Source organism: Solanum verrucosum, unplaced genomic scaffold (assembly GCF_900185275.1).
Source record: "Solanum verrucosum unplaced genomic scaffold, falcon-dt-bn FXZP01000092.1, whole genome shotgun sequence".
NCBI classification, from domain to species: Eukaryota; Viridiplantae; Streptophyta; class Magnoliopsida; order Solanales; family Solanaceae; genus Solanum; species Solanum verrucosum.
Window position 1 is genome coordinate 317306 of NW_026020351.1, and position 12140 is coordinate 329445.

A 12140-nucleotide genomic window follows, 5' to 3' on the forward strand; every position below is an offset into this window, starting at 1 on the left:
ACATCTTTTGCTACCCCTTCTATTACTCCCAGTTCTTCTACTGCTCTTGTGCGCCCCAGATATGGTACTGTTGCTGCTGGCCGACCTCTACTCACCCAGGATGCATTGCTACAGATGGGGAAGATAGCCCATTATGCAGATCATCGTGTTGCTAGGCTTGAGGCCACCATTCCGGGCATGATTCAGGAAGCCCTCGCTGATGGTGTGACACCTTTGAGTGTTACCATGGATTCCCTTGCGGCTAGTATAACATTGTGTGAGCGTGGCCAAGGGGCCACTAAGAAGGTGACGGCTCTAAAGGCCGTTATTGCTACGTTGAGGAAAGATGTGGACCAGCTGAAGTCCACCGACATGTCTATGACTTTCAGTACTGTGGAGATTCCAAATATGCATCTGGCTACCACCGGAGATCATGTTTGAGCTAAGGAAATAGTTGATCCCGAGTCGGAGGCTTAGATAGATGAGGAGATGCTTGGGGTTGCTGAGGAGGTTTCTTACGAGGTCCTTACGGAGACTAAGGAGGCCATGGTAGATGTAGTTGTGCAGAGCTCTTTGGCAGACACACCTTTGTCTGACCCTAGTGGATCGAGTGTAGTTGATGTGACTCTGGGCACTGAGGCCCAAGATTAGAGTGTTACACCGAGCATTGATGCCCCGATAAATGGAGCAACTGTGTAGACAAGATCCCTCTTTACCTCTCTCTTTGTCATTTATATTGACTTTTGGATGTTTTATTGCATTTGAGGAAAAATTGCTTTTTGTTTGTGGTGGAGTGAGGTATTACCATATCTACCTCTTGTGATTATTTCTATGTTTATACATTGGGTTTTGTGCTATAAATTGCATTTCGGCACTATCTTTGTGGATGTTTGAGCTTGAGGCTCCTTATTTTGAATGTAAATGATTTTGGACCCTTTTGAAAAAATTTGCCACCTCTTGTGTATTTAATTGTGGTTGTTCTTGTGCAAATTTGAGTGTCGGTTGTGATCAATACCGATGACTTGAATAGGGCCTTATTATCGAACAAACATGAATGTGCGGCTACGATGAAGCCAAATGAAGTTGCATCAGCTATATGTGAACTCTTCGCATCTCGTTGTGACTAGTCGATTGTCAAATTGAGTCTCTTGTGATAAACATTACACACCAGAGAAAGTATGGAGTCTTGTTTGACATTGGTTGCAATACCTTGTGTGATGAGCTTACCGTGAACCATGTGTGATGATACCTAGAATTTACCCCATTGGTCCAGTTGACCAAGTGATATGAGTTCTTGAAATGATCTTAGGCAACAATTTTAAAGAGTGCATTATACCTCTTTTGTGGCCTACCTTGTGAGTGTGTGATCTTTACTTGAACACCCTTTGAGCCTTATCCTTTTATTGGAAGAAACTAGATGAAATTGTGACCTTTCATTATCCCTTCACCCTTAATCCTCATGAGATGTGGTTTGTTTGAATATCCAACTTAGGCCAAAAGCCTAAGTTGGGGGTGTGGTGAAAATAGAAGATAAATCAAGAATTGTGAAGGAATTCTCTTCTACCCATGGTTTTAAAAAAGATGGAACCCATCCATACAAAAAAAAAAGAAGGAAAGAGAAAAAGTTTTGAAATAAAGTTGCAAAAAGAAATGGGGTGTCCAAAGTTTCATTGAAAATGAATAATGGGGTGAATTTTGAGCATGAATGAGAATGAAGAAGGAAAGGAAAGGAAGTGTTGTTCACACCACATTTCATGGGGATAGCAGCCATTGAGCCTAAATGACCATATATTTACACTCAGCCCCGTTACAAGCCTTGGAAAGCCCTTTTTGATCTTGAGTGAGCTAAAATGAAGGTCGATTGGAAAATAAGGGCAATATTACTTCTTAATCGAATTCTCTACTGTATCACTCCATGTGGGATCAACCCCAACTCTTAGTTGGGTTTATACTTGTTAGTGACCACCTACACTTAGAATTGATGAAGTGTAGTTGAGCGTTATCAAAAATGGCGCCACTGCCGGGAAGTGGTGTCTAGAATTCTTTTGTTGAAGTTTAGTCGTGAACTGATTTTGTTGTAGTTGAATTATCTTATTTGTGTACTTTGTTAACAACTCTTAAATAGGTGAAGTGATGATTGTAAATGGGAGCAACGCTAACCAACTTAGGAACAACGATGGCATTGGGAATTTGCATGACGTCAATGAGGATCAGTTGGGAAGTGCGGGTGCCATACGATTCCCCCAACTGTAGGCAATATAGTGTTTTACGTGACCAGCACTATGTTGCAGTTGTTGCAAATAAAGGGTCTCTTTGGAGGACCTTCTCATGAGGACCCTCATGACCACATCAAAAACTTCGTGGATGTGTATGGGCCATTTTCTTTCAAGAACATTACTTAGAGTCAATCCGACTTTGATTGTTTCCCCTTTCTCTAATAGGGGAAGCAATAAAGTAGATGTCTGATTTATCAAGGGAATCAATTACTTCTTGCGAGAAGCTCAGTGGTGCATTTTATGAAAGGTTTTGCCCTCCTTCGAAGATGGTCAAGTTGAGGGATAATATTCAGAACTTCAAGCGAGTAGATGGCAAACCTATCTACCATACATAGTTAAGGTACCAAAATTTGCTGCTCCAATTTCTAACTCACGGGCTACCAGATAATGTGTTATAATTGTCACGCTCCGAGGCTACCCCCTTGACATAAACACAGTACCTAGGATCGGGAGTGACCCCAAGCTAACCTTGAGCTGGCATATCAAAAAGACACTTAAACAACTGAACAAAAGATATTATACGGAAACTTAAAACATGAGATAAACTGAATGATTGGGGAATACCCAAAATAGATCTTAAAATATATATAAATATTGAATAAGAGTTAATGATACAGGACTAAAACTCAAAATACTAAAGCTAAATTTATCTATGTCCGAAATAAGCCTTTAACTGACCAGAGATGCTAGGAAATGCCCCCACCTAACTCTAGTAAAAACTAAAACTAAAATGAAAGACTGAAATAGAAAACATGTCTATTTTTCTCGAAGTATGAGAACTCACCACTGATGCTACTGAGCACGAATTGGGAACTGATCTACACGTGATCTGAATGCTGAGGACCTGAACCTACATCACGAAAAGATGTAGCGCAGAGTATGCGTCAGTACCTTGAAAGGTACTGAACATGCAAGATAGGATAAAGTTGAACAAACATATAACTGAACAAAGTGTACTGATCAATGATATAATCTGAACATGATAAAGATGCTAAAATCTACTGAATATGAACTAAACTGAATGTAATGACCAAGTACATATGATGCTGAGACTGAATACTAAAGTATATCTGAAAACCTGGTCAAATGCACTAGAGTCTGACTGTGGGAGCTACTATTAACCGACATAAAACCACGTGAGCTTAACATAGAGTCCTATGTATACTCCCCATCGAGAGGAGCCAATATACCTTTCCAGGGGTATAAAGGCATGACTGGCGTGATCACTAAATCTGATGCCCAACAGAGGGGACCTATAAACCTACAAGGGGACGTAGTTTTGGGACTATGAGGGTGACTGACTCTAGTCCAACTCGGTGTTAAGCCTACTTTCAACTGGAAATGTGTACAACACAACATAACTGAAATATACTGGATAGCTCAATATTCTGACATGCTAACTGAAAAATGCAACATTTAAGTATTGATAATGAAACATTTGAAATCTGAGGCATGTATATCTGTTTATCTATCCTAGATAGTGTAATTCATTAACTAAACGAATCTACATAACTAGGGTTCTAAGTTTCATGCAAAGAACTAAGCAACGATTCCACAAAAACATGATATTCTGATTAAATACTTCAATTGATAAATCACAACTAATATCTAAGGTTTTAGAAACCCTAGGTCTAAGCAAGATATAAGACTCAAGAATCTAACAGAATTGTAGGGACCTAATGGGTCAAAAGGAACCCAGGGTGATGAATTTCATGGAGAAATCTTTCGATTTCAGGGCTGGAACTGAAGTAAACTTATTGCGTTCTTGGAGGATTTGGGTCGACTGTTTCTTCTCATTTTACTCTTTTTTTATTGATTTATTTATAAATGAATCGCTTATAGAAAGGTCTGACTAAGTTATTATGCTTGTACAACCAAAACTACGTAGTTTAGGGGTTAAACGACATTGTTTAGGTGTCCAACGCATAGGGGAAAAGACCAAAACTACCCTAACTTAAAATCTGTCGAGGCCAACGATGGACCATGGATGGACCTACGGCCCGTCCTGTCATCTCATTGTTTGGCTTCAGAGAGTTTGGAACTAGGATCTGAACCACGGACTGTGGTCCCACATATGGTCTGTAGGTCCTGGCGTGGTTCTGGACTCTTTCTGAAACTTTTGGGTGGACTGGAGGTGGTCAACCACGGACCCCACCTACGGTCCATGGTTCAACCTACGGTCCGTGGGTGGTCCCCGTTGGTGGCACCTGCAACTTCTAAAATTCTGCAATTTGGTCTTGCCAGAATACGAGTTGTTACATTATCTCCCCATTGGGAACATTCGTCCTCGAATGAAGTCTAAACTAGCTGAGTATGGAGGGAATGAGCTGCAATCCCTACCACTAATAACGAGAAACTGAAATCTGACTGATTTGAGTTCCAAGAACATGAAAAAATGCTGAAATGTTAGTATAACTGAAGGAACAAGATATTGATACTGATCTTACACAAAGAGTAACTGAAAAACTGGAGAGGAACTATTACCTCAAGTTGGAATGAAATCAGAAGGAAAGAGATGAGGATACTTGGCCTTCATGGCTGCTTCTGCTTCCCAAGTAGCTCCCTCTATAGACTAACTCCTCCACAACACCTTAATTGAAGCGACTTCTTTATTTCTCAACCTTCGAACCTGACGATCAAGAATTTCAACAGGAACCTCCTCATAAGTGAGACTATCCTTCACAACCACACTCTCTAATGGTACAATAGATGCCGGATAACTCACACACTTCTTCAACAAGGAAATGTGAAAGACTATAACTTATATGCCATATTTCCAACCCTCTTCAGGATTCTATAAGGACCTACAAATCTCGGACTGAGATTCCCTTTCTTGCCAAATCTCATCACCCCCTTCATAGGTGACACTTTCAGGAAATCCCAATCATCGATCTCAAACTCTAAGTCCCTCTTCCTCACATCTGCATAGGACTTCTGACGACTCTGAGCTGTCTTAAGTCTATCTCTGATGAGCTGAAATTTTTCCATAACATCATGAACCGAATTTGGCCCAATCAAGGCTACTTCACCTACTTCAAACCAACCAACTAGAGATCTGTATCTACGCCCATATAATGCCTCATAAGGGGCCAACTGAATATGGTAACTATTATTGTAGGTGAACTTTATAAGAGAAAGGTGATCATCCCAACTGCACTTGAAGTTGATCACGCAAGCTCTCAATATGTCCTCTAAGGTCTGAATGGTACGCTCTGCCTGACCATTTTTTTGTGGATGAAATGTTGTGCTAAGATTTACCTGAGTACCACGGCCTTTCTGAAATGACTTCCAGAAATGAGAGGTAAGCTGAGGACCTCTATCTGAAATGATGGATAAGGGAACCATGTAACCTGACTATCTAATTATTGTAGAGTTTTGCATAGTCCTTCGTTGAATCTATAGTCTTGACAATCAAGAAATGAGCGGATTTAGTAACTCTGTCTAATATTACCCAAATGGAGACATGTTGTCTGTGAGTACAAACCCGTAATAAAGTCCATGTTTATCAGTTCCCACTTCCATGTAGGAATGTTAATCCCTTAAGTACCTCCTGGTTAATGATGTTCTACCTTCACCTGTTGACAATTAGGGCACTTAGCCACAAAATATGTTATATTCGTCTACATGTCATTCCACCAAAAGACTTCCCGCAGATCACGGTACATCTTGGTGGCACCTGGATTAATAGAATATTTGGAGTTATGGGCTTATGTAAGGATATGTTGTCTCAACTCACTCACCTTAAGAACACATAAATGACCCTGGTAGCGAAACATACCATCTCCCCCTTGGGAGAAAACCTCAACTTTTTATTGATGAACTGCACCCTTCAATTGAAGCAATATAGGATCACTATCTTATTTTTCCTTAACCTCCGCTACAAATGAAGATTTTGACCTATTCTAAACTATCACACCATCATCTGATAGGTTCATAAGGCAAACTCCTAAGCGAACAAGCTGGTGAACATCTTTTTCTAATTCCTTCCTTTCTCCTTCAACATGTGCTACACTACCCATAGATAGTCTGCTAAGAGCATCAACTACTACATTGGCCTTACCAGGATGGTAAAGCATATTCATGTCATAGTCCTTGAGGAATTCAAGCCATCTCATTTGGCAAAGATTTAACTCTTTCTGGGTGAAACATATTGAAGGCTCTTATGGTCTGTGAACACATCTACGTGAACACCATAAAAGTAATGTCTCTGAATCCTTAGGGCAAATACTATGGCTACAAGCTCGAGGTCATGAGTTGGATAGTTCTTCTCATGCACCTTAAGTTGTCTAAAAGCATAAGTTATAACCTTACCTCGTTGCATCAACACACACCCTAGGCCGACTTTGGATGCATCACAATAGATCACATAATTGTCTGAACCCTCTAATAGAGTCAAAATAGGAGTTGTAGTCAACCTAGTTTTCTGTTCTGAGAAGCTCTTCTCACACTCATCTGACCATTGAAACTTAACCTTTTTCTGAGTCAGCTTAGTCAATGGAGAAGCTATTAATGAAAATCCTTCCATGAACCTTCTGTAATAATCTGCTAAACCCAAGAAACTCCTGATATCTATAGGAGAGATAGGTCTGGGCCATTGCTTCACTGCCTCTATTTTCTGAGAATCCACTCGGATCCCTTCGCTAGACACTATATGCCCAAGGAAAGCAACTAATTGTAACCAAAACTCACATTTCCTAAATAGCAAACAACTGGCAATCTTTGAGAGTTTGCAGAACAACCCTTAGATGAGTTGCATGTTCTTCCTCATTCCTAGAGTAAATGAGGATATCATCAATAAAGACGATGACGAACAAGTCCGAATACTTCTTGAACACCTTGTCCATCAAATCCATGAAAGTTGCATGAGCATTGGTTAGTCCAAAAGACATAACTACATATTCATAATGACCATACCAAATTATGAAGGTTGTTTTCGGGATGTCACTATCTCTAACTCTGAGCTGATGATAACCAGATCTAAGGTCTATTTTTGAAAAATGACTAGCACCCTAAAGTTGGTCGAATAAGTCATCAATCATGGGGATAGGGTACTTATTCTTGATTGTTACTTTGTTCAACTGTCGATAGTCAATGCACATCCCGAGATAACCATCTTTCTTTTTCACGAACAACACTGGATCACCCCATAGAGATATACTAGGTATGATGAAGACCTTATCTAGAAGGTCTTTCAACTGTTCCTTCAATTCCTTAAGCTCAGTTGGAGCCATTCTGTAAGGAGGAATCGAAATAGGCTGGGTATCTGGAAGGAGATCTATTCCGAAGTCGATTTCCCTTTCAGGAGGAATTCCAAGAAGATCTTCTGGAAACACTTCTGGAAACTCATTTACTACTGGAACTCACTCAAGAGTTGGAGTTACCGAGTTTGAATCCTTAACCCGAACAAGATGATAAATGAACCCTTTAGAGATCATCTTCCTGGCCTTAAGGTACAATATAAATTGACCCATAGGCACTAAGCTGCTACCTTTCAATTCTAAGACTGGTTCACTTGGAAACTGAAAACGAATGATCCTAGTTCTACAATCGACTGATGCATAATAGGAATGTAACCAATGTATGCCTAGAATAAAATCAAAGTTTACTATTTCTATCTCTACAAGATCTGTTGAGGTGACTTTATGAGAGATTGTGACAGGGCAATTTATGTATACACGTCTAGATATAATTGGGTCACCAACTGGAGTAGAGACTGAGAATGGTTTTAAGAGAGTTTCTGGACTGACACCGTAGTTCACTGCTATCTACGGAGTTACCAAGGGGATAGTAGCCCCTGGATCTAACAAAGCATAAACATCTAAATGAAAGACTCGTAACGTTTTAGTAACCACATCTGGAGAATCTTCCTGATCCTGGCGAGCCTGGAGAGCATACAACCTGTTTTGGCACTGACCGCCACCTATACTAGATGAAGCACCCTACTGAATTGGGCGACCTACTGGTGCTGTTAGACTGAGACCAACTATTGTTACCTCATTCTCCCTATTTAGAAGAAGGGCAATCTCTCAACATGTGGCCAGACTGACCACGCCCAAAACATCCTTCCTTTCCTGCAAGACACTTGCCCAGATGGTTCTTACCACACTTTGGACAAGTTGGGTAGGCCATAGTACCTCTTACACTCCCCTGAGATTTAGAGCTTGATTCCCTACCTTTGTGATCATGTCTAAACTTGGGGGACGGAGCACTAGCTTATGAAAGTGCTGGAGCTGAAGACCTTTGCTGAAACTGCGAGCGATTCCCACCACCTGATTTCTGTTGAGAGTATTCATAGTTCCTTGTTCTAGACTTTTTGTTGTCCTTAGCTAGTTCTCTAAACTTATCTCCCTCAACTTGCTAAGCGTGAGTCACGAGCCTAGAGATATTCATATCCTCTAACAATATAGCATTTCTGCATTTTGTCTTCACCAAGTCAGATACCCTAAATAGGAACTTACTCATTTGTGCCCTGGGATCGGCAACCATATGTTGAGCATACCTGGAGAGCTGGGTGAACTTGAGTCTGTACTCCTGCATTGACATTGAACCTTGTCTCAAATTCATAAATTCATGCGCCTTAGCCTCACTCAACTCTCTTGGGAAGAACCTATCTAGAAAAGCTCCGGTAAAACACTCCCAAATCACAGGAGCTGCATTATCACCTCTATTTTCCTTCCACTGCGCGAACCAAATGTGTGCCATATCCTTAAGTTGGTATGACGCCAACTCTACCCTATCATTTCCAGTCACTTGCATCACTCCAAAGATCTTCTTAACCTCATCAATGAAATTTTGGGGGTCTTCACCAACTTGCGACCCTAAAAACTCAGGCGGATTCATACTATCCCAAACCCTAGCTACCACTGATCCACCACTAGTATTTGTAGGGATTGGAACATCCTAGTTATTCTGATTGGCCACACTCTGAGCTAAAAGTTGGATAGCATTCTGAAACTTTGCATTCGAAACCTCATGGTTTGGGACTGGAAGAACTACGTTAGCGTTGCGGGAATTAGCATTCCTTGGGTAAGCTCTATGAGGAGCCATGATCTGAAATGCATAACGTCGAATTATAAATGAGATCATACCCATGCACGAAAAGAATAACAAGAAAGTGATTTTTTTTCCTAAAAGAATACATGTGCTTAACACTCATGAAATGGACTCTACTTAGTGCGGCTTCTCAGACATCCTAAGACTCTTAAACCTGATGCTCTGATACAAAGTTTGTCACGCCACGAGGCTACCCCCCTAGTCGTAAATATAGGATCTAGGATCACAAGTGACCCTAAGCTAACCTTGAGCTGGCATATCAAAAGCTTACTTAAACAACTGAACAAAAGACACTCTATGGAAGCTTAAAACATGAGATAAACTGAATGATGGGAAATACCAAAAATAGATCTTAATATATATAAATATTGAATAAGAGTTAATGATACAGGACTAAAACTCAAAATACTAAAGCTAAATTTATCTATGTCCGAAATAAGCCTTTAACTGACCAGAGATGCTAGGAAATGCCCCCACCTAACTCTAGTAAAAACTAAAACTAAAATGAAAGACTGAAATAGAAAACATGTCTATTTTCCTCGAAGTATGAGAACTCACCACTGATGCTACTGAGCACGAATTGGGAACTGATCTACACGTGATCTGAATGCTGAGGACCTGAACCTACATCACGAAAAGATGTAGTGCAGAGTATGCGTCAGTACCTTGAAAGGTACTGAACATGCAAGATAGGATAAAGTTGAACAAACATATAACTGAACAAAGTGTACTGATCAATGATATAATCTGAACATGATAAAGATGCTAAAATCTACTGAATATGAACTAAACTGAATGTAATGACCAAGTACATATGATGCTGAGACTGAATACTAAAGTATATCTGAAAACCTGGTCAAATGCACTAGAGTCTGACTGTGGGAGCTACTATTAACCGACATAAAACCACGTGAGCTTAACATAGAGTCCGATGTATACTCCCCATCGAGAGGAGCCAATATACCTTTCCAGGGGTATAAAGGCATGACTGGCGTGATCACTAAATCTGATGCCCAACAGAGGGGACCTATAAACCTACAGGGGGACGTAGTTTTGGGACTATGAGGGTGACTGACTCTAGTCCGACTCGGTGTTAAGCCTACTTTCAACTGGAAATGTGTACAATACAACATAACTGAAATATACTGGATAGCTCAATATTCTGACATGCTAACTGAAAAATGCAACATTTAAGTATTGATAATGAAACATTTGAAATCTGAGGCATGTATATCTGTTTATCTATCCTAGATAGTGTAATTCATTAACTAAACGAATCTACATAACTAGGGTTCTAAGTTTCATGCAAAGAACTAAGCAACGATTCCACAAAAACATGATATTCTGATTTAGAAATCCTTTAACAACTAAATCACAGCTAATATCTAAGATTTTAGAAACCGTAGGTCTAAGTAAGATATAGGAATCAAGAATCTGACTGAATTCTAGGGATCTAATGGGTGAAAGGAACCCACTAGTGAAATCCCATATACCTGGTGATGAATTTCAAGGATAAATCTTTCGATTTTGGGGCTGGAACTGAAGAAAACTTGTTGCATTCTTGGAGGGTTTTGGGTCGCCTGTTTCTTCTCCTTTTGCTCTGGTTTGATCGATTTTTTTATGAATGAATCACTTAGGGAAAGATCTGATTAAGTTACTAAGCTTATACTAACAAAAACTACGTAGTTCAGGGGTTAAACAATGTAGTTTAGGTGTCCAACACATAAGGGAAAAGACCAAAATGACCCTAACTTAAAAGCTATTGGGGCTAACGACATGCCTGACCGATGGACTGTGGATGGACCTACGGCCCATCCTGTCATCTCGTCATTTGGCTTCAAAGAGTTGGGAACTGGGGTCTGAGCCACAGACCATGGTCCCACCTATGGTCCGTAGGTCCTGGCGTGGTTCTAGACACTTTCTGAAATTTCTGGGTAGATTGGAGGTGGTCAACCACGGACCCTACCTACGGTCCGTGGTTCAACCTACGGTCTGTAGGTGGTCCTCGTTGGTGGCACCTACAATTTTTGAAATTCTAAAATTTGGTCTTTCTAGAAAACGGGGTGCTACATTACAATATTTTACCGGAGCCTCGACTCGGTAAACAAATGTGTGGAAGACCAACTCATTCGAGGAGGAATCATAAGACAACCATTTGACATAGCATCAGTCCTTCTTGATGAGATGACAAAAATCAATCGTGCTTGGTACACTAGAGAAGATCAGGTGTCTCCTTTGAACTTTGGGCTGGCAAAAGAACAATTGGAAAAGAACCAGGAGCGAGATGACAACATGGCCAAAATGATAACTCAAATGACATTGTTGACAAAACATGTCACGGGGAGTGGTTATGAAGCTATGAATCCAGCTGGAGAAATATTTGAAAACAAAGAGGTACATCTAATGTGAAGACTAGAGTAGGGTTCTTGTTCGAACTGTTTAAGGCCGGGCGGGAATCAAGGTTGGAACATAATGAGTTGGAGAGAGAACAATGAAGATTGGTCTGATCGGTATAGATGTTGGAGAAAAGAAGATGATGTTGATGTTTGCTTTGCACATGCTGGTGATAGTCCAAATTCTAGGGATAGTTCCAAGAGCTTTTGAGTCGAGGATTTAATGTCTTGTATTCTAAATAAATTGGAAGAATTCGATGAAATTCTCAAGGAGATAAAGGTGGATTTCTCATCCTTAAATAAGACAGTAAACTCCCATCAGGCCTTCATCAAGCAACTTGAATCCCAGATGATCCAACTTTCAGCCACACTAGATTCTAAACCGCAAGAGAGTCACGCCAATGATACGATGGTGAGTTCAAAAATTAATCACGAAAAA